General features: G+C 41.8%; 1 protein-coding gene across 9 annotated transcripts in view; it reads right to left on the bottom strand.

The window, feature by feature from the left end:
* The window catches only part of ATP2B2 (ATPase plasma membrane Ca2+ transporting 2), a 414,874-nt gene that overhangs the window by 274,570 nt on the left and 115,256 nt on the right, over window positions 1-25,048 (bottom strand). The window lies entirely within an intron of this gene.

Genomic DNA, 25,048 nt, shown 5'->3' with positions numbered 1-25,048 from the left:
TAGGGACATTTTGCAGTAAAATCAAGTGATTAAAAAGTTCCAACTCTGTGACCAAAGATGTGAATTAAAAGCTTGAAAACACAGTGTCAATGATATCTCTTTTACCCATTTATCAGAGCTGTAGCACTCTGGCCTCTCATATTTGTAAATAAATGTGATTTTTAATGGTTTTGGAGACTGAAAATTCCATGTGTGAGGGAAAGGCCAGCAGAGAGGGCAGGAGCAGAGGGGAGACATTTCCCTGCCTTTCCTTGCATGACATAAGAACTTGGAAGGGAATAATTGAGAGGTCTTAAGGTCATCAGAGAGATGTGACGGTGAATAAGTGACAATCTGGCTGCTTTCATAAGAGATGCTCAGGAGGGTGCAGGGAATGACAGGCAAGGAGAGGCCCTCCTTGCACAGGATGTGGGAACACATCCTTACACTGTAAGGACAGACAGAAATAAATCCATTTTTCATGGTTTGGTACTAAAAGGGATTGTTGTCTCCAGCAGGATGCCATGGCTGACCCAAGCACAGGATTACATTGGGTTCCTCTGGTGTCAAACCTCAGCTTCTGGCAGAGCTGGAGGGGACACTCCTGGGAGAGCAAACATCCACTTCTGGCTTGTGAGCTCCAGCTAATGATCAATTCATCACACCCCTCAGTAAATCATGTTTGGATTCAGCTTGCAAAAACTGGATTGTTTAAGGCCCTTTGAACACCATGTGAAAACATCTTTCATTATAAATGAGGATTTCCCTGCAGACACCAGCAGCATCACATCTGCTTCATCTTGGATTAGCATAAAGGAGCGACTGTCCCCATGCTCCTGCCACTGTGTCAGCTCTGCCAGGTTTGGCACATCATGGGCTTTATTCAGCCTCCACCTTGTGCCCAAATGAACAGTCCAACTATCCAAACACATTTCAGTTCCATATTGCTGGCATTTTTTTGAGGTATAGCAACATCCCTTAAATATTCTTACTCTAATTTAGCTCGGTTCAGTTTGTGTAATTTCCCTGGGACTTCCAGGACATGGACACCATTCCTCTGTAAACCACATTTCAAATGTACTGTGAAGGTTCATGCACAACACAGAGCTCCAGGACCACACAATATCCCCAGGCTTCCCCTCCCCTCATGGCTGTGGAAACCAGTGGGAGGTGATTTTGGGTTATGGACAGATGGAGCAGCCCAGGGGAGAAGCACAGGGAGGTGAGAGTGCTTCAGAGAGGCTGGACATGCCCCAGCCATGTCTGGGACCCCAAATCCCCTGCCCTAGGCTGAGCCCAGTGAGGGCAGCAGGGCCTGGGCCAGCACAGGAGGGACCTGGAGGAGCCCAGAGGAGGCTCCAGGATGAGCAGAGGATGGAGCAGCTCTGCTGGGAGGAAAGGCTGGCACAGCTGGGAGTGTTCACCTGCACAGGAGAAGCTTTGGGCTCACTGAATTGTGGCCTTGCAGGGCCTGCAGGGAAGATGGAGAGAGATGATTTACAAGTGACAGAACGTGGGGAATGGCTTCACACTGGCAGGGCAGGGTTAGATGGGATATTAGGAAAAAAATCCTTCCCTGTGAGGGTGGGCAGGCCCTGGCACAGGTGCCCAGAGCAGCTGTGGCTGCCCCTGGATCCCTGGCAGTGCCCAAGGCCAGGCTGGACATTGGGGATTGGAGCAGCCTGGGATGGTGGAAGGTGTCCCTGCCATGGCAGGGGTGGAATGGGATGAGTTTTAAGGTCCCTTCCAAGCCAAGGCAGCCTCTGATGTGACTCTGTGCTATTTAATGCCAAGGGATGCACAGCCTTGCACTAACAGTGAAGGAGGAACACACTGAACCTGCCTGCTACAAACAGGACCCTGTGTAGGATCCAGTCTGAAATCCCAGTCTCAAGACCCTGTCTACCAAAGAAAATATGACTTTTGGAACAGGTTTCTAACCAAATATTTATTATCAGGCTGTACCACCAGGTGGCAAGATTGCAAAATAAAGGAATTTTTCAAATTGTTCCTAAAACCCATTCAGTCAGGGCTGCTTCAAAGACCCCTGGCTGGGCCATGGTGATTGCTTTGGGTGAGTATTTAACATGTACCCACATAGGTCTGTAAAATAAAGTATTTTAAGTTTTCTCTTCTCATGTAGTCAACAGTCAAATGCAACCCAAGATTCCCAGTACATGAAAAAGCAAATTGTGGCCACCAGCTGCACTTCTGTGAAGAACTTGGTTTTCCCACTGTTTTCGTCCTCTTTCCCTGATAACCAGTTTAACCTTTTCAAAAGAGCCTAAAACCTGACATGACTGCAGGGAACCACATAATAAGTGGGAATATGACTCAAAAAGATTAATAAAATTACTTTGAAATTGGAGAGTAAAGACTTTACACAGAGTGTACTTACAATCATTTGGGTAATTTTTTCCCATATATTTTCATTTTTGTGGTTATATCCCAATTATCTATAAACCAAGACACAGTTCTAAGCTCTACACTAAAGGTGTGCCATGGACACATGAGCTCAGTTTAAAGGGCTGAATTTTATCATTTGTCATTTTAATTCAAAATTTAGGGAAAATATAAATCTCCAGTAACAACTTGGGAAACTCTCTCTCTGCTGCCTCACCCCTAGATCACAAAGGACACCTTGTGAGCACCCAGTCCACATTATGTGATTTATTTATATCTATACACACACAGATAGGCATATGGCTAAATAACAGGATAGAAAATATTAGTAAAGCTAGTACTGGTAACCACACCAAGCTGGTGAGAAACTCTACCTGACCCTGAGATATGCAACACAAAAGAAACAATGATTCCAGAAATAGTTGAGGGACTTTTTCCTTCCATTTGTAGCCTTGCACCTGCTCCATAACACACAGCTACACTTCACAGATGCTTAAAATATTGTCATTATCCCTGGAGCTAGAAGAAATTAGGTAGGTGTAAAATAATCAGAATGTCAAGCACATTAAATGTCAAGCATAAATAAGAACCAAAATTGGAATCTTTCAAAGATGCTGGTACTCCCACAGTTGGGCAAAAAGTGTTAACTTCAATAACTGCCACCATTTGGGACTTGTATTATTATACAAACCACCAAATTCTCTGCCTTAATGGCATCAGCTTGAAAGATGATTTGGCATTAGAAAGTAGAAGTAAATGTTATCCAAAACATCAAGAAAACTTCCTGCCCCAAAATAGATTTTTATTTGAGACTCTTCAATTCAAACACTCCAGGATACTGAAATTAAAGAGAAATAAAAAATCCAAAAGGCTTTGCAGGAGAAGGGAGGGATGAGTAATACATGAGCCTGTGTTACATGAGATGGCACCAAAAATATAAACTGCAAAATAAACCGCCGAGTTACGCTCCTTCAACCAATAAAACAAAACAACTTGTTCAATCAACTTTTAATTCTATAATCCAATCATCATGAAAATTAAATCAAGCACTCTTTTCCTAGTGAATATATACTAACTAAATATTTTAAAGTGAAGATACCTAAAAACTAAATTAGATTGGAAATTCTTTCAAGAGAGATTTGCTTTCATCTAAGTTCATACCATCCCAACATAGAGTCAAGTCCAGAAATCTAAAGTATAGTTAACTAAAATTTAAGCTTGAAAAAAAAAATATTAAAACCCACAAAGCACATTATGCCATGCTTAGAGAGTAGTACCTCTTGTGAAATGTCCAATGAAATCCACACAAGTGTTTGGGATTTTTATGTCTGGAACCAACATCTCCTTTTCCTTCCACATTTCCTATTTAACTTTCTATTTAAACCACACAACCAAAGCAGCTTTACAGGAGGTTCAGAGCTTGGGAATGTCTTTGCTTTGAGGGCTTCAGATGGGAAATTGCCTGGAAAAGTCTGTGGCCATGGAGAAGGCCATGGAGAAGGCCATGGAGAAGGCCATGGAGAAGGCCATGGAGAAGGCCATGGAGAAGGCCATGGAGAAGGCCATGACCCCATCACAGAGATGTTCCCATGGCCAGAACACTCCACAAAATCCTGAGTATTTAGATGCTCACATGGAAGAGATTCACACTCATGGAAACTTTTCTCATCCTTTCAGCCTTGGGGCAAGAGCTCTTCTCTTTCTGGGAAGAGCTGGAGCAGGACCAATGGACTGACAGGAGGATCCAGGGGAGCAGGGCTGAGGTCAGCAGAGCATTTGGCCTCAGGCACAGGAATCTGCCAGCCCAGGGGAGCAAGGACATGGAGCTGATTTGCAGCAAGAGAGCAGCAAGGATGGAACCCGTCCACAGAACCTGAGGAGGGAAAACATCCCAGGGAGCTGAGCTTTAAAACCCCAATCTTCCTGCAAAGCACCCCACACACGCCATACCTCACCAGCATGGGCTGGGCTGTGCTTCACATTTCTGAATCCTGAGAGAAAACACTCACACTCACCAACCTCTCCAATTGTACAATGAATTGATAGAATTAGGGCAAGACAGATTTACTCTCCTGCTTTAAGGAATCAAGGCTCTCTGCACTGTTTGGGACTTGCTAACGTGCACTGCCAGGATTACCATGCCAGCTTAAGCCTCTGCTCCAAATCCCAAACTAACAAGAAAATACAAAGTATAAAGGTATTAATAACTGGAGTTTAAATTACATTAAAGGCTTTGCTTTCTTCTTTGCCTTATTAAATAGGAAGCAAATAGAAAAAACAATCCAAAATTTAAAAGTAAAATGAGGCAGTGCCATATAGGTGAGCACTCTTCCATAAGGTCTTCATGAAAATAACATTTTCTCTTCCTAGAGAATACTGTGATCCAGCCACAGACTCAGGCAACTGAAGTACGTGTTCACATTTAAAAAAAATAATAAAATCAAATCCTCTTCATGTTCAAGATCACTCTCTAAAGCACTTACTCTATAAAAAGAAATCTGAGAGAGTACATACACCTGATTTATTTCAGGAGCCAAACAAAAATAACAAGAGTGCCACCTATCCTTCATTAGGAATAACAGAACTTCCTGTGGACTGACCTTGCTGCTAAAAACCCTGCACAACAAAACCTGACAGTTCAGAGCATATAAAACTCTCCATCTGGGCAGAAACTTGGAGGAAAAAAGTGCAAAGGAGTTTTGCATGGAAAAGCAGGATTAAAAAGAAATACAGGAGGAGGGGGACTTGGGACAAATAAATCTGTTAAGTATCAAAAGTATAAAATCCAAAAGATTAAAATCCAGGATGTTTTAAAGCTTGAGGCCACATTTAGGGTTGCAGTAATGACTTTATGAAAATCAGTTTGTGTGTAACACGCAAGGAGCAAGCTTGGTGTAGAAGAAGCTCTGAACAGAGGCAGCAGCTGCCACTGAACAGGAGACAGGGAATATTTAACCAGTGCAGACAACTGGAGCAGCAGAGAGAGGTGGGAGGGTCATTATTTTCTCTTTTTTTAAGTTATAGCAGATATGGAAGTATTTTATACTATATTATATAGTAATATATTCTATATATTGCTCATACAGATGAGCAATCCCGGCACCTATACCAGGAAAATAAAAAGAAATTATTGCACCTAGTGATAAACACATAAATAGATTTATTATATAAAATAATTATAAATATATCTAAATATATAAATTTGTATTTATATAAATATTACTGTATATGTTTTAAAATTTTATTTAAATGTATTTATATAATTATTAATATGTATAAATAAATCTAAAATATTTTGGCATCATGTATTATGTACATAATTATATAATAGTATATATTAATAATATAATATATTACCTATTTTTTATTAATAAAAAAAGAGAAAAGTTTTCCTTTTTGGTAAAGGGAAGTCATGGCTCACAACCTGCTACATGTGATGAGGGAAAATCCATATATTTGCACCTATTAAAATCCAATAGATATTTGTAGGCTTCCCAAACTGCCTCCCACAAAGGGAGTCACATGAAAACTAAGGCACTATGAGATAACAAAGAAGGCCTTTGCTTTTCAGAAAATATCTGGGGAAGCAGAGCTCAGTTCTCCCTGCAGAGCTCTCCAGGGAATGTGACATGGAAAAGGTTGGAGCAGCAGAGCAAGGGAAGGGGCAGAGTTCTTCCTGTGAAGTGAGGAGGGGCAGCCATGGGGAAGAGTGAAAAGACATTTCCAGCTGCAACTGGATGTTAAGGCAGGAGATGAACTTCAACACAAGTCCCCACATTACAATAAACACCTGAAAAAACAAATTTTCTACATTTACTGCTCCAATAGGGGAGCTCTGAGCTGATCCCCTCCCCAGAGAAGTGAGGCTGGGATAAAATAGTGACATAAAACATGGCCTGACATGGGGCAACATCCCTTCCATTCTCACACAACCACACAGAGCAAAAGACAGTCAAATATTTGTCACATCTTCTATGGAGACAGCCTGGAGGAGGCTCCAGGGAGAGCTCAGAGCCACTTCCAGTGCCTAAAGGGGCTCCAGGAGAGCTGGAGACGGACTGGGGACAAGAGGGAAGGGCTGCAAACTGACAGAGGGCAGAGTTACATTGGATATTGGGAAGGAATTCCTGGCTGTGAGGGTGCTGAGGCCCTGGCACAGGTGCCCAGAGCAGCTGTGGCTGCCCCTGGATCCCTGGAAATGCCCAAGGCCAGGCTGGATTGGAGCAGCCTGGGAGGGTGGAGTGAGATGATCTTTAAGGTTCCTCCCAACCCCAACCATTCCTAATCCACAATCCACTGCCTGTAGGTTGGTCAGAAACCTCTCGAGGATGAAGCAGTATTTTTAAAATCAAGTGGACAGCCAATGCTGACAGCTAAACAATCATCTGCACTAAATTTCCCAGGAAATTGAGGTGTGAGACACCAAGCTCCAGGAAGCATTGCTTGCCAAGCAGATCTTCCTCAGAGACTTGATTTACAGGATAAACAAAATGCAGTGTCGCGTTGGAAAGTAATGGAGGTTACCTCAAACCTGTCAAAACTCACAACTTGAGCCTCCCCTAAAGTATTGCAACTGCTTCACCGTAGGAAAAAGGTGGGAAGGAGTCCAAATGAGAACTGCAACCTCTCCAAAGAACACAACGTGAACTCAAAGAAAAATCATTCCATCAAGCTCCCCAGCAGAAGCTCCACAGTGAGAAGCCCTTATGGACTGATTTACACATAAAACAGCAAATTATGGTTTATCTATGGAGGGAGCCTTGCTCCAGTGGTTTATATAATATCAGTCCCTAAGCATAATTAACAGCTATATAATCAATCAGGAACTGCATGTTATTTTACTCTTGTATATCTCTGTTTGGAATCACATCCAAGACATTTAAAATTGTACTCCAGTTACAGCTTAAAAAAATCTGCTGTATGGTCTCATCAGAGAAGTTTCAGAAGGATGCTATTAATAAGTATTGAGACAAATACAAAGAATGGCAAAAAAGCAGAAGTGTGAAAAATATTTCCCATTAACATGTGCATATGGTTTCACTCAAAACAAATTTTCTTGCAGGAAACATGTTTATATAACAATATTAAGTTGTTACATTACCAAACTGGCTGTAAGTTTGTAATGGGGCCATTTTGATTTAGGCACCGTAAAAATTTCAGCTGGAAGGCAAAAATTTCGAATGTATATGGAAACGATGGAAGTAAAGTCCTGGAGGGAAACTATTTGAGAGAAAAATGATCAAGACAAAAGAAACAAAGCTTTGTTTCTGAGCTCTGATGCCAAAAGCCCATGGAAGGAGGAGGGAGATTGGCATTCGGCCTCTACCTCACACAAAGATGTTTAAGACAGTTCCATTAATTGCTGCCAGTGCAGTTAATCTTAAATTCTTTCTGCAAACTTTCCATTTAAGTGATTTTAAGTACATACACCTGATTTATTTCAGGAGCCAAACAAAAATAACAAGAGTTAAATAACAAGCAGCAGGGGCCACCTGTCCCCAGGCATTGTTTGAGCACCCAAGTCCTTGTCAGCCTTACCAAAGCATTATTTGAGTAGCCAGCTGCAACAGGATTTTTAAGCAATTTTTAATCCAGCTCCATGCTTGGATGAAATAAACAATTTGTATAGAAGATTCTGTTGTAAATGTCAATTTTTTTTTCTTGGCATTGACTTGCTTTTGGGATCTGGATTAGCTTTCGTGCTCGGCAGGACCGAAGCAGAACTGATACATGATAATGCTAAAAACATAATAATGCAGGAATTTCTATGTGTGAGCATTAACAGGAGAGACTCACCCAGGGAAACGACCCAAACTCTGTGAGTTTAACACTTCTCATGCACCAAAGGAGAGACCAACACAGGGATGAATCTCCCCATCCTGTGAAAGTTGGGAGTTACTTCTGATGGAGGAACAAAACTCCCTCAGCTGAGCTGGTTGGGTGGGGCTGCCCAGAGCAGCTGAGGCTGCCCCTGATCCCTGGAAGTGCCCAAGGCCAGGCTGGACAGGGCTTGGAGCCACCTGGGATGGTGGAAGTTGTCCCTACCCATGGATGGGGTGGCACTGGAGGAGCTTTAATGTCCCTCCCAAGCCAGGGAAGCCCAGGGGTTTTAAAAGGCTTGGACAGGTAAAGCCCAGAACCACGGGCACATGCTGGTGTTCAAAGCCCTGCCCTGAGGTGCTAACCCAGCTTTGTAGCAGTGTCATTCTGTATTTATGGCAATGAAGGAAAGAGCAGGTGGGAAAACGAGGCAGTGGCTGGGTAGCAGGAACGTTCTGGGAGCTGTGGATTGGAGGAAGCACAATGGCACACCCACACTGCTCTCTTTGGGGATGCTGAGAAAGAGTCAAAGAAAACTCTTCAGGAGGAAAAGCTGATGCATGAACCCTCCCAGCAGGTGTTCAGTGCTGGGAGATAGACAGGTGCTCTCAGCATTGTCTTCTACCAGGGGTAAATGAGATTGCAAGAGTATTTTTCATTATTTTCAGAGATTGAGAGGATAAATATGAACCAGTGTGACAACTTGTTACTCTGGGAAACAAAAGGGGTACATTTGTCAGCAGCTATATGTGTACATTATCATTTCAGAAGTGACACATTAAATATGGATTATTATGCTGGGAAGGAGCAGCACCATCCTACAGCACCATCCATATTGAAGCCTTGCAGGAGGGCATCTGAGTAACTGCAGCCAAAACATCATAAGGAAAAATCCAAACCCATTATATTCAGTATTTATACTTGTTTATCACATTAAATATTTACTCTTTGCTCTCTGATTTGAAAATATCAGATGCAGTGCTTGTTGCTTCTTATCTAGCAAATAGATAAGAATAAAAATAGATAAGATAAATCCCTCAATAGCACCCAGAACAGCTAAAGAAAGAGGACAGACTCTCCATATATATAAGAAGAGGCAGGCACAGAGTTCCAAACTCCTCATCTCCCTCCAACTCCAGTCAAGGGAACTGAAAAGGCCACTTGGAGGAGGGAGTCCCACATGAATTGATTTTGCCCTGTGGATTGCTGTCACTGTCATATTTTCTGAAAATCCCCCTTGCCCAGGATTCTTCTCCTGGGAAGCTGAGAAGCCTCAGAGAAAAAGGAAAAACAATAATTATCTTATTTTGCTTCTCCCTGTGTTTTGCTGCTTTGGAATGTGGTTTGGAGATTGTTTATCCAACAGGTGGTTGGTTGATTGGTTTCATGTGAATTGTTTTGACTTAATGACCAATCACTGCCAGCTGTGTCAGGACTCTGGAAGCAGTCAGGAGTTTTCATCGTCATTCTTTGTAGCCTTCTGTCTGCATCCTTTCTCTATCCTTTAGTATAGCATTCTTTTAATATAATACTATAAAATAATAAATTAGCCTTCTAAGAACATGGAGTCAGATTCATCAATTCCTCCTTCATCCTGGGGACCCAGAAAATACCACAGATTGCAGGAAGGTTTGACACCATTTCCCTGGAAAAGCAGGGCACTCTCCCAGCCCTGAGCAGCAGCATCCTCCAAAGAGCTGAGAGCTCTCCCATCCTCACAGCATCACCCAGAGTCACCCTGGTTGTGGTGCTTTTCCAGACTTTGCCACCGTGGGTGTCTAAAGCAGCACATCCTGGACACTGCAGCACCGGCAGCGTGTGGATAACTGTGACAGATGAGTTTAAAAGGTTCTCTGCAAAGCTTCCTCGAGACCAAGGCAGTTTTCATTGTCTCCTCCCTCTTTGCAGCCATTCCTGTGTGCTCTGCAACCCTTTCTTCCTTCACACAATTACCCAAAGCCACCAATAAAGCACCAACTGCTCAGTGAGCTGCTGCAGATTGCTAAATGATGGCATTGCACAAAGCTCATCAGCCTGACTTGGATATTGCAATCACCAATAATCATTTAGATATTTCATGCAAAATGCCATCCTATTCCTCTCTCAGAATTACCAACCTTCAAAATCTCCTTCCTAAGCCCATCTGAATCAGTCAGAAATAATGGGTTCATTTCTTTCCAATTAATTCAACCTGGCTTAGGAAAAAAAATCCCAAATTTTATTTGCCTCTGAAACAGCGGCAGCTCCACATTTCTTGTACTTGAAAGAGTCTCTGTACAAGTAATAATACTTGCCTAAATGTCTATTCCTTTAAAATTAACACCTAAAATTAAAAAAAAAAAAGTCTTCCATATCCTGCAGGATTTCCTTATCTGCTTTACTCCTCAAGGGTTTGCTGTAAATGAGGTGAAGAAATCTAATAACGGGGCATATGAAAAAATAACCCTCCTGACCTTGTTCCAGGAGGAAAAGATTTTTAGAAGGTACATGCAAGGTACAAAAAGGCACCCTGAGAGCAGCAGTGGGAGGTGTGTCAGCTCCCCCAGGCAGGACACAGCCCAGAGCTGTGCTCTACCTGCAGGGAGCAGACACGAAGGTCCCCAGATCATCATGGTTAAGTTGATCCCCAGCTGGCACATGGAACATCCACCTGGCACAGCAAAACCAGTGAGAACCAGGCTGTGGCTTTGCCCTGTCCCTTGCAGCCCTGTCTGGGCACAGTAATTCCTGTGGTTATCAGCCCAGCATGGCTGGAGAGCAGGGGGAGCACCAGACACCAAACTGGGACTCCCTGCCTTCCCCAGGGTGTCCATCCCTGTCACATGTGACCGTGTTCACAGGGGTCTCAGGTTGAGGGAAGAGATGAGGATCTGACTCCATGTTTCAGAAGGCTGATTTATCATTTTATGATATATATTACATTAAAACTATACTAAAAGAATAAAGGATTTCCTCAGAAGGCTTGCTAAGAGTAGAATAGAAAGGAATGATAACAAAGGCTTGTGGCTCAGACTCCCTGCTTGAGCCAGCTGGGCTGTGAATGGCCATTAATTAGAAACATCTAACATGGACCAATCCCAGATGCACCTGTTGAATTCCACAGCAGCAGATAACCATTGGTTACATTCTGTTCTTGAGGCCTCTCAAGAGGAAAAATCCTAAAGAAAAGATTTTTCATAAAAGATGTCTGTGACAGTCACACACCAGGGGGATATCGAGTCCCTCACAGGCAGCTCCAACAGCAGCTCAAGGACTTGCTCCTATAATTCTTGAAGCAACCCCATTTTTTTTTACAGAGGAATTTTTGGCTGGAGTTGTCAGGCCTACATTTCTGTGCAAAGGATTTATAGTTGGGAAGGAAAGGCAGGAAGGTCATGAAGAAATTCTCCTCTGGTGAAGGTACCCAGACACCCAGCAGCCATTTGGCACAGTAATTCCTGTGGTTATCAGCCCAGCATGGCCAGAGAGCAGGGGGAAGGTCCCCAAATCATCGCCAGCTCCTGGTGCCACAAACTGGGACTCCCTGCCTTCCCCAGGGTGGCCATCCCTGTCACACACCAGGGGGATATCGAGTCCCTCACAGGCAGCTCCAACAGCAGCTCAAGGATTTTCCCTTGAAGCAATTCTTGAAGCAACCCCATTTTTTTACAGAGGAATTTTTGGCTGGAGTTGTCAGACCTACATTTCTCTGCAAAGGATTTATAGCTGGGAAGGAAAGGCAGGAAGGTCGTGAAGAAATTCTCCTCTGATGAAGGTACCCAGACACCAAGCAACCACTTGGGAAGAAGAGAAAACTGAAATTAAATTGAAATTCCTCCCAGTGAGGGTGTAAGGCCCTGGCACAGGGACACTTGGAAGTGTCCAAGGCCAGGTTGGATATTGGGGTTTGGAGCAGCCTGGGACAGTGGAAGGTGTTCCTGCCCCATTCTAGCATTCTATATACTCTATATATTGATTCTATAAACTCCCCTCCTGAGCAGGAACATCTCAATGCCAAGATTTGCGCTAAGAAGGAAAATTCTGTTCAGGAGAAACCTTCTCTCATCACCATTTATTGTCCCTAACTCCATTCTGCTCTCAAAGTTTGGATCCAGAGAAGATGGATTTCACATAAGAGTGAAAGCTGGAATAGAAATAACCCTTTGTAAATGATGGATGTGCATTACACCCTGAAAATTCTTCTTGGAAAATGACAGACAGCTCCAGCTACGGTCTGAGGCATTGGATGGATTGTGTGAGTGCTGCCAAAGTGCAGAGAACTCAAAAGGTCAGGACAAAGACCTAGAAGGAATACAAGGAGGCAATCACATTACTCCTCAATTTTCAACAAAATGGGAATTTCTAAGCTACATAGGATGCATTATTAATTTTCAACCATGCAAATACTCAGGAAAACAGATCTAGTAATAAAAATCACTTTGCTCTTCAGACCATTAAAGCAACCAAACACTGAGTCCTCCTTCACTGCTGCCCCCAAGGAACCCTGGGCTCAGCCTTGCTGGCAGAGCTGTGTGGATTTAGTCCTCACTGCTTAAACCCTGCTCAGCCAATTGCAGCCCAAGAGCCTCGTGCTGGCAGCTCTGACCATCCAGAACCATGAGTTAGGCTCTGTCCTAACCCCAACACTAACCTGGAGAGCAACCTGAAACATTCATCATTTTATTCACAAGATTGTCCTAAAGTCACTGTTAAACTCACTTAATGCAAGGATTATTTTTAATGTGCTCCTAATTTTCCCTCATCAAGGTTCTAGAGAATGATTTAAAACAATTGTACAAATAGAAGCATAGCTTATTTAAAACCAGAACAAAATTGGCAAAACATTCCCATCTAATTGCAAGTGGCAGGAATAACTATCATGGAAAGAAAGCAAGGCTTGGTTTGTTTATCAGTAAATAAAGCAACTCACCAAAATCTGAAAACACAAAAATGCATTGGGAATGCTCTGAAAAAAATTATCTTAATTGAAAAATAATGGCTTGTCTGAATTTTATTTTCTTTGCATCTTTTAAAAGAAAATTCAGACAGCTCTGCACTCACATTGAATCTGAATATAATTGCAGTAGATCATGATGGTTCTCACAGCAGAGATGACATATCAGTGGCAAGCAGAGCCTGATGTGGATTAGGATGAGGGGGAAGAGCAGAGCTCTCTCCTGCACAGCATTTCTCATGCACACTGTACATCCCCACAATCAAACAGCACAGTCACCTTGCTGAATAATGAATGGCAAAATGAAAAGAAAATTAAGGAGCAGCAAGCAAAGGAGAGAAGATTGAAGCTGACATTTGCAAGGAGAGGAAGTCATGGAGAGGTTCCCAGTGGCTGCTCCAGATGGCTGCAGCTATTTTGGCCAGACTGCCTGGCCAGGACTGAGCTGCAGTGAGCGGAGCACAAGGGGACAGGAGGAAGGAGAGGAACAGAGGGACAAAAACAAGCACTGAAAATGGGATTTGGAGCCTGCAGGCCACCTAATTCTGGAGCTTGTGAAGAAGAGGAAGTTACAAAATAAAATAGTAACCATTTAGGAAAAGGAAACCAATTACCACTGGGGATTAGACAGAAATTTCTTTTGGCCACTGTATGGATTATTATCTCTCCCATGCCTGGCTTTCTATAAACATAATTAAATTGACTATTTCTTCTGAGTAAATCTTACATGTGCTTTAGGCCACATAAAGCATCTTGCCATCTAATTGTATTTTTCATCTGCACTTTCCCCCATCGACCTCCCTTACAGAACTGGGAAGAAAGGAAAAGCCTTTCTGTATAGATTCATCTTTTTTTTTCTGTTTGCTTGCCTCAAGGTCCAATGCATATTCTAGCTGTCAAAAGTGATTTCCCTGCTCACTGAGCAAATATTCTCAACAAGGATTTTCTTTTATATTTCCTACTATTAAACAATGATCTTACAGACACAGGTAATAGAAATGCAGGCAGGTCAGAGTGCATCAAAGATTTATCTCTGGGCAGGCAGTCAAGTTTCATTAAATATAAAAATGATGTTTATGTAAGTGGAATGCAGGGTTGCTGCAAGTTGGCTTTGGGACATAGGTGACAAAGTTGCAGCAAAATGATGAAAAACATAACAAAAGCCAGTAGGAACCTCACATGACCCCGAGCCTGTATGGTAGGTGAATATTCCATTTCCAGAAGACTGTTTTAAACAATATCTCAAAATATATTTAAAGACCTGAAACTGGATTAAGTCTTAAGTCCTGATGCCTGATAAAAGCAAATCTTTTGTACTCTCTAACACTGGGCATAAGATGAGAAATAAACCACAAAGAAAAAAAAAAAAAAGGGCAAAGCAAGTGCAGAAGTGGTGCAAAGCAGGTTTGTGGCTGACAGCACGGTGTGGTGGGAGCTGTGTGCAGTGCAGGTGGGAGCCCAGGGCAGAGCTGGCAGCCAGAGCCAGGGATTTGTCTCCAGAGTGCCCAACCCAACCTCAGCACAACCCAAGACCCTTCCCCAGGGCTGCATTCAGGGGCCTGAGTGGAAATGGTGCCAGGGTTCTCACAAACCTGCAGGAGCCCAGACAAAGCCTGGCATGAAAAAAGGGTAAAGCCTTGGGTAGCTCCTGCCAGAGCAGCTGATGTCCTGCTAAGAGCTGTCCTGGTGAGCAGGAACAGCATTTACAGAGCTGAAAAACCCAGCACATCAGAGTTTTAAATTATCAAAGCAGATAACAAGGACCAGAGGATTACTGCAGAGGCAAAACTGAGCTGGAGGATATTCCTGTAAATGCAGCCAGGAGAAGCTCAGTCACGTTTTCATTTAGGAATTCAAACACCCGTGGCCTTCAGTAGTCCTTAGGAACCCAATACTGGGTACTGGAGGTATTTAGGTCCAAATAAGCACTGATTACCACTTCAAAAAATTCCTGTATTTCTTATTCTGAACACCAGGTATCAGCATCTGATGTAGCTGAACTCCATTACTTGTCCCAGTGTGGGGTCCCCAACGCAAAACCCCCCTAAACTTGATGTATTTTACAAATGCTAAATGTACATGAAAGTTAATCAAGAGAGAGGTCTTCACAAAATGTCTAAAGCTTCTTTAAAATCCTTGCAATGTCTGAACAGTTGTTGTGAGTGAACTGCTAAACAGAATTAAAATTCAGCAAGATCAGATACCAGGAAGGATTATATTCCCTAAAAAGGTCAAATAGAAAACTCTGAAATATTTCAGGCAACTGTTTCCATGTTCAAAGCACCATGACAAAACAATAAACCAGAATATGGAAAGCAAAGCATCAGGAGAGTTTAGGAAATTGAGGATGGAACATGAAGACAAACAACTTGTCAAGCAACAGACATTTCCCTCCCGTGAACAAACCCCCAAACTCCAGGATGTGATGCAATTTGGAAGAATTTGCTTGGATGTCAAAAGATACCAATAAGTAGGAAACTTGGTGTTTGTTTAATGGATATAAGAGAAATTCAGGCAATGCCATCCCATCACTAGGAAAATAATGGTCTAAATACAAGAACAAGGAAAGCACACACCAAACATGGAAAATTCATGGCTGCTGCCAGTGTGTCAGAAATATGAGTATAAAAACATGGCTTTCTGTTTTTTTAATTAATTAAAAATAATTAATCCATAAACAAAAACCTGAGGGTTTTTTTTTTTTTTAATTAAGCCATGTCTTGGGGTTAAACAATTTTAAATACAAAGCAAAATCAAATTGGGTTCATCAAAAGAATTATAAGATATCTGTGTTAAATAATGAAAAATAACAAGGTTTCATTTTTTCATTATTACCAGAAAACACAAAGTGGAGACTACAGAAGAAGAAAAAGTTGCTCCCTGAGAGACAAAAGAATTATTAAGATTATTAATAATTTGTACAGAAAATAATATTTTGCAATTAAAGGCCAATGTGTACTCTAGAGCCCATGGATAAGATAACAGAAGATCTGGAATAAGAAAAAGATATAGGAGAACACAAGACAAAGTCCAAGCTTTCAATGCAAAAACAAGTAAAATTCTGATTTCCAACATTGCCAAGATTTTCTGATTATTAGGGAAGCTCCAGACCTTGCATGGCTCTTGCTGCTGAGGACGCACAGCTCTGCACTCTGCTGCCACAGAGCAAGAGTCCAAAGAAATTTAGCCAAGCTAAGTTAAGAGCTCAGCCAGACAGGAATGCCAGTGATGAGAAGCCACTGAGAAGGGACCATGAATAGAGAATGGCTGCACAACAGAGAGGGGCAGAAATCAAGAAACCCCCTCTGTGAGTGGCTGAGCTAATGAAGCCTCGCTGGCTTCTCTGCTGCCTAATTGTATGCAAGATGAAAATGGAGCTTTCTTCCCCAATTAGTGATGTCTCAGGAGATCTGATTCCCCAGCAGCTCTTTGGTATTCAGCAGGGATCATCAGCCTTTTTTTGTTAGGGCTTTCTTTCCCCTCAGCCTGGTCATCTGCTTTCCCTGCTGGCAGGAGCTCCCTGTTTTCTGCCTCTACCTGCCTGCCAAACAGGCTCACACTGGCCCAAGGACTCAGGAATTATTGAAGTGGGGGGGGAGAAAAAAAAGGATGAATGCAGAGACACACCAAGAGATTTGGTCTGAATGTTTCCAAGGGGAGCTGCTGCCAAATCTTGGCAGCTCCTCCTCAGTCACTTCAGCTCCTCAGGTTTGCATTTTCCCCTCTCCTACCCCCACTCAGAAGCACCAAGTCAGGAGAAGGAATCTGGGTTTTGGGAATGAATCACCTTCTCAACACTTCTCTTCATGAGACTCTTTCCTCTTTGGAAACTGTGACCCCTGTGTTCACAGGGGTTCTTGGATGAGGAAAGAGACAAGGATCTGACTCCATGTTTCAGAAGGCTTGACTTATTATTTTATGATATATATTTCATTAAAACTATACTAAAAGAATAGAAGAAAAGGTTTCATCAGAAAGTTAGCTAAGCAAAGAACAGAATCAGAAAGAATGATAACAAAGCTTGTGTCTCGGACAGAGAGCCTAAGCCAGCTGACTGTGATTGGCCATTACAAATTACAAATAAACCAACATGAGCCCAATCCCAGATGCACCTGTTGCATCCCACAGCAGCAGATAACCATTGGTTACATTTTGTTCCTGAGGCCTCTCAGCTTCTCAGGAGGAAAAATCCTAAAGAAAGGATTTTTCATGAAAAGATGTCTGCGACAGGAAACTCAGCAAGAGATCATACATATGCAACAGAAAACCCAACAAACTCGATTTATTTTAAGCCCAGGAAAAGGGAATTAAAAGACAAACACTTTGCAGGAGTTAAAACAGAGCCATTTGCAGGTTTATTAGCAATGAGGACAAAGAAGGCAAATGGTCACAATGAACTTGTCGAGCCTTCCCAGCACCTCCTCGTGGGGGAAGCTACCCTACTTTCCAGAGCAGTTTTCCTCAGACTCATCACTTTCTGCTAACAGATGGGAAGCTGAAGATAGAAAGAGGCATAGTTTATGCCTCGCACCAAGGGGAGGGAAAAATTATCTCAGCAGGAGATTCTTTAAAAAAAAAAAAAAAATCAGCAACTGTCCTTCTCTTTAGAAACCAGGGAAGGGGGAAGTGTTGAAGACAAAGGATCACAGACTTTTCCTGGTGCTGCCCATGTTCTGAATGCCAAGCCCAGCTCCTCCAGCCTCTTCTGCTCTCCTTGCTCCTTTTCCTAACCACCCATCAGTGCTCACATGAGAGCAGTAGGAGAAAAAAAGCTCCTTCAGAAGTCTAACATGAAGAGTTCTGTGATCAAAAAGGCTTCCTCATACTCTATACATTGGAAATACATTTTTTTCTGTAAAACTCAGACCATTTCAGCTCATCCTTAATCCTGAACTCCTATCTGAATTAGTTACTTGACCAAGCAGTCAGGATTTCCCTAACTCAGAGATGGCAAAACCCTCTGTAATGATCCAGCAGCAGGGCAAATCCTGGGACACACACTGAAATATTGTGCAGGGAAATGCTGGGATGTACACTAAAATAGAGACTCTGATGCAGATGGGAGTTTATAATTTGCCATTGAGACCTACAGATTTCCTGAAATTGTCATGATACAGTAAAAATGTCACTGGTCTGAAGTCACTTAATGTTTTCTTCCTTTCCACCACTATGGAATTGTGAGAACATTTATCAGTAATCATATTGAGGAAAAAAACCTCAAACACCATCCCAACAACAAATTAAGCTGAACTAAACCCCTTTAGATTGTGATACTTTAATACTCATAGGGGGAAAGACCCTCTACAAATTCAGCAAGCTTGCCTAGTGCTGGAAAGGACGAAGTGCTAACAGTTTTTAGCATCATTTGTCATCATTTTCTAGATGCCAGCACACACTCCACTTAGATTTGCACGTGTTTGAGTGTGCATGTGTGCCCTTTTGTGTGGTTACATAAAAATGCACACACTTTTTGGGGACCGTGGCACCAGAAGCATTAACACCATATTATCTACACACAACTTTAAATTCAGATTGGAACCTAAACCAAGGAATTTGGGAGTGATTATTTCATTTTACTGTCAGTGATTTACCAACTAAATTGAGCAGGAAAGGGCTGGTTTGCTCCAGTGCTAACATTCATTGCGGAACACGAGTCTTGCCCAAACCCTCAGCACCTCAGGGCAGAAAGGACAGCATTTGCACAACACTTATTTTACATTTTTTTTAGATTTCTCCCCTGTGAGGGTGGGCAGGCCCTGGCACAGGTGCCCAGAGCAGCTGTGGCTGCCCCTGGATCCCTGGCAGTGCCCAAGGCCAGGCTGGACAGGGCTTGGAGCAGCCTGGGACAGTGGAAGGTGTCCCTGCCCATAGTAGCGTGTAGAATGAGATGATCTTTAAGGTCCTTCCAACCCAAACCATTCTGTGATTTCTCTTTAGTTCCAATTTCCAGAGCCAGCTGAGAGAATGCAGAGATTTAAAAAACTGTGTGTATGGTTCTTCAAGGGAAAAGCTCCCATTTCTGTCTTCCCCAAGAGAAAAGAGGTCACCAGAATCAGGGTGAGAATGTTTCCAAGGAGGTTTGCCTTTGACAGGGCAGGCATGGAATTGCATGAGTGATTCTTACACAGGAGTGTGAAGATAATAATCAAGCTCTAAGAAGGCTGAAATTCCCAGGAGATCTATACACATGTATAAACCCTGAAATAATGAAAGATAAAGGTTTGGTGAAAGTATCAATGCCTCTGTTATTTCTGAACAGATCCCAGGTGCTTAACAGAAAAACAGAATACAAATATAGAGCTACACACACCCAGTTACACAAAAAACCAGAAGTGAACCAGAATGGTTTATGAGAGACATCAGAATATCATCAACTAATCAAGTGCATCTTCTCCCTTTTGGGAAGATAACTGCAGCCTCTGTAGGCTTGAGAAATCTACCTGGATTTTGATAAATATAGAAAATGGAAGTTGAGCTGCCTCTTTAAATGCTGAGTGATTATAGGAAGGTACTTTGGGGTTTTTTTGGGTCCATACTGTGACCATAGAAGAAACTGCACCACAGCAAGTTCCCTGCCATGGGCACCAAGCACCATTTTATCTTGGAATTTCATTGGACCATCAATTGAGACAAGCACTGACTGAACAAATCAAAGAGAGCTATTTATCCACAAGCAGTGCAACAGATTAGGTTACCAATAATTACAGACATAAAATAATGCAGACTAATCTACAATGTGGTTTTGTGAGCTTCTATTTTGTTGGAGTTCTATTTTGCACCATTCTTATAGACTGTTCTGTAGTGTCATCATAAAGAAAATTTATCCAGTTTCTGTCACTTCCCTAAATCTTTTTGACTAGCCTGATACATGCCTTGATTTATAAAGTCTGTGATTATTTACAGATTTGCCCTCCATCATTCTGAAATGAATTTTCCTTGAACATTCGTTTCCTGGCTGAAATCTAAGAGAAAGTAATAGAGGGAGAACTTTCAAGGGTAACCTTGGCTATGAAATAGGTTAGGGAGCCTTTAGTCCAGAGGATCCTTGTTCAGAAACTACTACAGGTGGCAGAGTGATGAAAACAGGGAAAGAATTCTAGACAGGTCATCAAGAAAATGCTAAATAAGACTTAAGATGAGCATCCTCATAGTGAAGACAGACCTCCCATCCCAGATTTCCTTTGATTCCCCTGAAAAACTCCGATTTCTGACTGCCACTATCACAGCCTTTGATTACAATGATTTTGTGGGTGGCTGGAACTTCCCCAGAAATATTTCCAGACCCAGCCAAGCTCCTCTGGTGTGTTGTCATCTTATTGCAAAAGTTCCATACCTGCACAGTGATTCCTCATGGGCAGCTCCTCACAGCACAGACTCCTTCCTCACAGCACAACCAACAAACTCCAACTGTCTTCTCAAGCACCTCACCCACTCTTTTATAGCCCTCACCCTCATTGGACACAGCTGTGGCCTGTTAAGGGCAGGCCTGTTCCTAATCTTTGGTGATTAGTACAGCTGCAGCTCCTCAGCAGTGAGATTGCCTTCTGCACTATCTTCTCTTTCATTCTATCCCCCCACACTGGTGCTCTGTTGACAAAAATGATTATTTAATGGGGAACCCATGTGCTCAGCTATCAGAGCTGCCCCAGGGGCAGTGCCAGGGCTGGCACCTCCAGGCTCTGCCCACTGACACCTCCACACTCCACCCTGCCTCATGAAAGCCGACCAAAAACCTGTGCCTTCCCTTTTTATTCCACTTAAAGTTCACTTCCTGCTGGGCATTCAAAACAAGCCTGAAAACTGAGGGTGTTCCATTCTCAATTATTAAATACAGGAATGGGCACCACACAGATTTTTCCTCTCTCAAACCAACCCTCAGCTCATGACAACTCAGTGCTGAATGGGTGGCAGGACTGTGACAGACACTGGGGGTCAAGCTCCAGCAGCATCATGATTACATTTACGAAATTATTTCTTATTAAAATTATTAAATTATTTCTTATTTTTAAAAAAGTGAGAAAAGCCTGAAGTGATTTCATTTGACCAAAAAAAGGATGCTTGATATGAAGATGTTGTTTCATTTCTGATTAAATGAAAACTGAGCTCTGTTAAGGTGGGAGTTGGAAGATAAAGTTAACCTGAGTTACCAGCACCACCAACCTAAGATGATTTCACATAAAGCTCGAGGAAATTTTATCAAAACTATGAAAAGAAGATTTAAATATTGAAAACAAAAAAAAAATCCCTCTTGTTAGCTAGTCTGCCATACCTTATGTTCCAGTGCTTAGTTTATATGTTAGCAAAACAGAGGTAATTAGGTTGGCATTAAATTCCAGTACATAAAAGCTGCTGAAATTTTCATTTGCAGAGATGTTTAACCATCATTTTCTTCACACTTTGAAAGTGAATATAGACAGTCTGCCTAATGTCCTCTTATGTAACATGCAGCAAATCCAACAGAAAGTAATATGGAATAAAACATATCTGGGCTTTTTCAATTTTACGTGTATTTCATACATAACACATTTAACCTGACAAGAAGAAAGGTAATAAGAATAAAATATTATTAAAAATAAAATTCACTATTTCATCAATTTGAAATAGTATTTTTTGGTTCTAATCCTTAAGCTATGAAAGAAAGTCTAAGTTTCCATGGAAAATGTTCTATTACTAAAAAACACACAAATAATATTCAGATAATAAATCCTGAGCAATACTTTTTAGCTGCTAGTAGGTGAAAAAATACTGCTGTCAAGTGACTAAAATAAGCATTCAATTCTCTAACAGTCTGAAATATAACAGATTTCACTACAATATCAAAGTGCACTCAGGTACATGAAATACATGACACAAAGGACATCCACAACCACATTAGAAAGATTTTTAAATTTACAGTCCCAATAATAAACCTCCTTTTTCATGTGCTTGATAGAGAGGGCAGATATATGGAACTGCTGCTCTTCTGCAGCTTGGCACAAGCCATTCCCAAGAGGGAGAACAACCAGGATATTGGGAAATGCTGTTTAGAACTCTGGTGAGAAGCATTTTTGTCTGTAATGTAGTGACCCTGCATCACCAGAGGCACATGCAAATTCCTAACACCTCTGTTCCCTTAAATAAATGAGAATATTCAATATTGCTATACAATAAAAAGGCTTTTTCCACTACTGAACTTGTATGTCCACGTTATGGGGATTGGAGGACAAACCATAAAATTATCCAGCAGATTTGGCTGCTGCTCCTGGCCTGGGGAATTTGCCTTTCTGTCAGGAAGGTGGGTGCCCATTTCACCCATTTCAGGACAGACTCAAGAGGAACCACAGCAAATTTCCACCCTGGTATTCCTGCAGCAACACCATCCCCACTTGGGTCTTCTTAAGTCAAAGCTTGTCATGGAAAATGCATGTTCTTTAGCACATGATGTATAAACAGCCATTTTTTTTCCTATTTCTACCCTGGAGAAATACCTGCATTGTCCATAGCAATTTAATATATGTCTGCCTACTGCCTTAAAGATATTTTAATAGATTTACTAGCAGCCATCATACCTGGATTTGACTTAATTTCCAGCCTCAAAACCAAACTATAATAAAATAGCTGTTGGACCTGTCACAGCCTGAACATAGCAAGAACTAAATGCCATGTTTTCAGCTAGTCAGAAAATTCTCTTTAAATAGAGAGATGATGATCATACCAGAAGACATCATCAGCTTTCATAATTCAAAATTCCTTTGTGTTGGTTGCAGCATATTACATGGAAAAACAAGGGGGGATAAGTATAAAAAAAATATATAAGAATATATATGAGTTAGGTCTGGAATAGAGTAGCCAAGGAAAATTCAGGAAGACATAGAAGTAAAAGGAAGCCCTTTTAAGTTAATTTACTATTATTTTACACACTCCCCTCCCAGGTCATCCTGTCTGAAAAGTAAGGTGGCCTCAGGACCACACTTCCAAAGCTGTCACAGACTAAAGATAACTTGACAGCTGACAATTTACTGCCACTAATTTTAAAAATATCACATAGATCAGCTCCAAGAACAGTACCATGACCCACTATAAGGATGCAAAAGGAGGCATGAAAAAAAAAATCTAAATTCTCTCAAAATATATCTAAAAGTTCCTTTTTCTATACAATAAAAAGCTGCCAACTTGTTTCTTCATAATTTTTCTTTCTTCTTATTTTTGTTTCTCCTTTTCCTTCTGGGCTTTGGATATTCAAGAATCACAAAGTAGAAAAGAAAAAATATTGAACCATGTATAAAAATATAATAAAAAAATATAATAATGATTTTGAAAATATAATTTTAAAGCCAACTTAACGATATTTACAATCACACTTGCAATATTCATTTTCCATGCTGGATCTCCCAGCACTTGGATCTTAACACCACTACTGGTCCATGCAGGCATCTGCAGAGAGTATTTTGAAAAGAACAGATATTTGATTCTGTCTGTTGCCTCAGGATGGAGAAGAGAGAATGGCAGTGATAACTCCATTAGAAACACCAAACTTCCTTGTCGCCACATTTCTCTTCACAGAGAAAAGCAAGGCACAATTCTTCCCAAGAATATTTCTGGGTTTCACCTTCTCTGAACCTCAGAGAAAGGAAAAACAATTCTCATCTCATTTGCTGTGCCTGTGTTTGTGCCAAAGCAGAATGCAATATGGAGATTGCTTACCCACAGTGATGGGGTTTTGTTTCCTTGGCTCATCAGGGCCAGGTCTGTGTGTGTGTGTGTGTGTCAGGACTGTGGGTGACAGTCACAGGTTTCTGTGCAGTTGTGTGCTTGGCAGATTCAGTTTAGATGCAATGTAATATAATGTAATATAGTATAGAATTATATAGTATAATAAAGTAATTAATTAACCTTCTGATAAGATGGAGTCAGGTGCATCATTCTCTCCCCCATGTCAGGGGCAAAAATATCCACTATACTTCCTCTTGTGAAAACCTAATTTTTGTCTCTAAAATCTTGAAAACTTATCTAAAAAAGAAGTTGAAGCATGCATTAAATGCTGTTGTTCATCTCAAGGCCTGCTATGTACAAGCTCATTTGCCAATCCCCCCTCAGGGAGAGGGAAGTGCAGTTCAAGAGGTGCCAAACCAACATTTTCTTGCACTCCTCAGAGTGGTGGCCAACGCATTTGGGCCAGCTCCCTTCCCCAGGTGACTGGCAAGGACCTGGCTGAGCTGTAATTACTGCTGGCAGCAGGAGCTGCCTGCTCCTCTCCACAGCTTTTGGAGAACCAATTCACTTCTTTCCCATGGTTCAGGCCATAAAAGTGAACTCCAAGTATCCCACCTCCTGTTTTATGCTCACTGTCCGTGTGCACGGACAAAATCCTGACATCCCATTAAGGATCTGAGTCACGAGGCACAGGAAGAGGCTTTAGAGGGACTGCTTCATCCCTGGGCTCTTCCTACAAGTATTTATGGCAAAAGCAAGCTGCTAAAATGGTAATGGAAAAGGGAGGAATTTAATGTGGGACATAACCTAGGCAGTGCCATAACCACGCTGTAAAAATTTCAGCAGGAACCTTTCCTGTGCAGACATTTGGAGGAGCCTTTTTGGGGTTCAGATATTTGCTCCAGCTGAAATATCAGGCACATAAAACATCAAGACAATGCCACCACCAGAAGCATAAGCAGAGATTTGGAAGAAGAGCTTCATCAGTTGTCCATTTAATTCTCTCTCCTGGCTCCAAGAGTGGAGATGTACCAAAGGCTTTGGAGCAAAAATGCTCCAAATAAAAGGAATCAGAGCACTCTGCAATCTGGTAAAACCCTTCCCCGTGGAAAGGTTCCCTGAACTCCTCTCTAGCTCTTCTTATAGAATATAAACAAGTCAAACTTTAATTACTGTAAGCTTTCACATACTAATGGAATATAAGGAGATTTGAAGAAATTT

Source organism: Agelaius tricolor, unplaced genomic scaffold, assembly GCF_023055355.1.
Source record: "Agelaius tricolor isolate 1412-34295 unplaced genomic scaffold, bAgeTri1.0.p SCAF_14, whole genome shotgun sequence".
Lineage (NCBI taxonomy): Eukaryota > Metazoa > Chordata > Aves > Passeriformes > Icteridae > Agelaius > Agelaius tricolor.
This window is presented reverse-complemented; position numbering and strand designations above follow the sequence as displayed.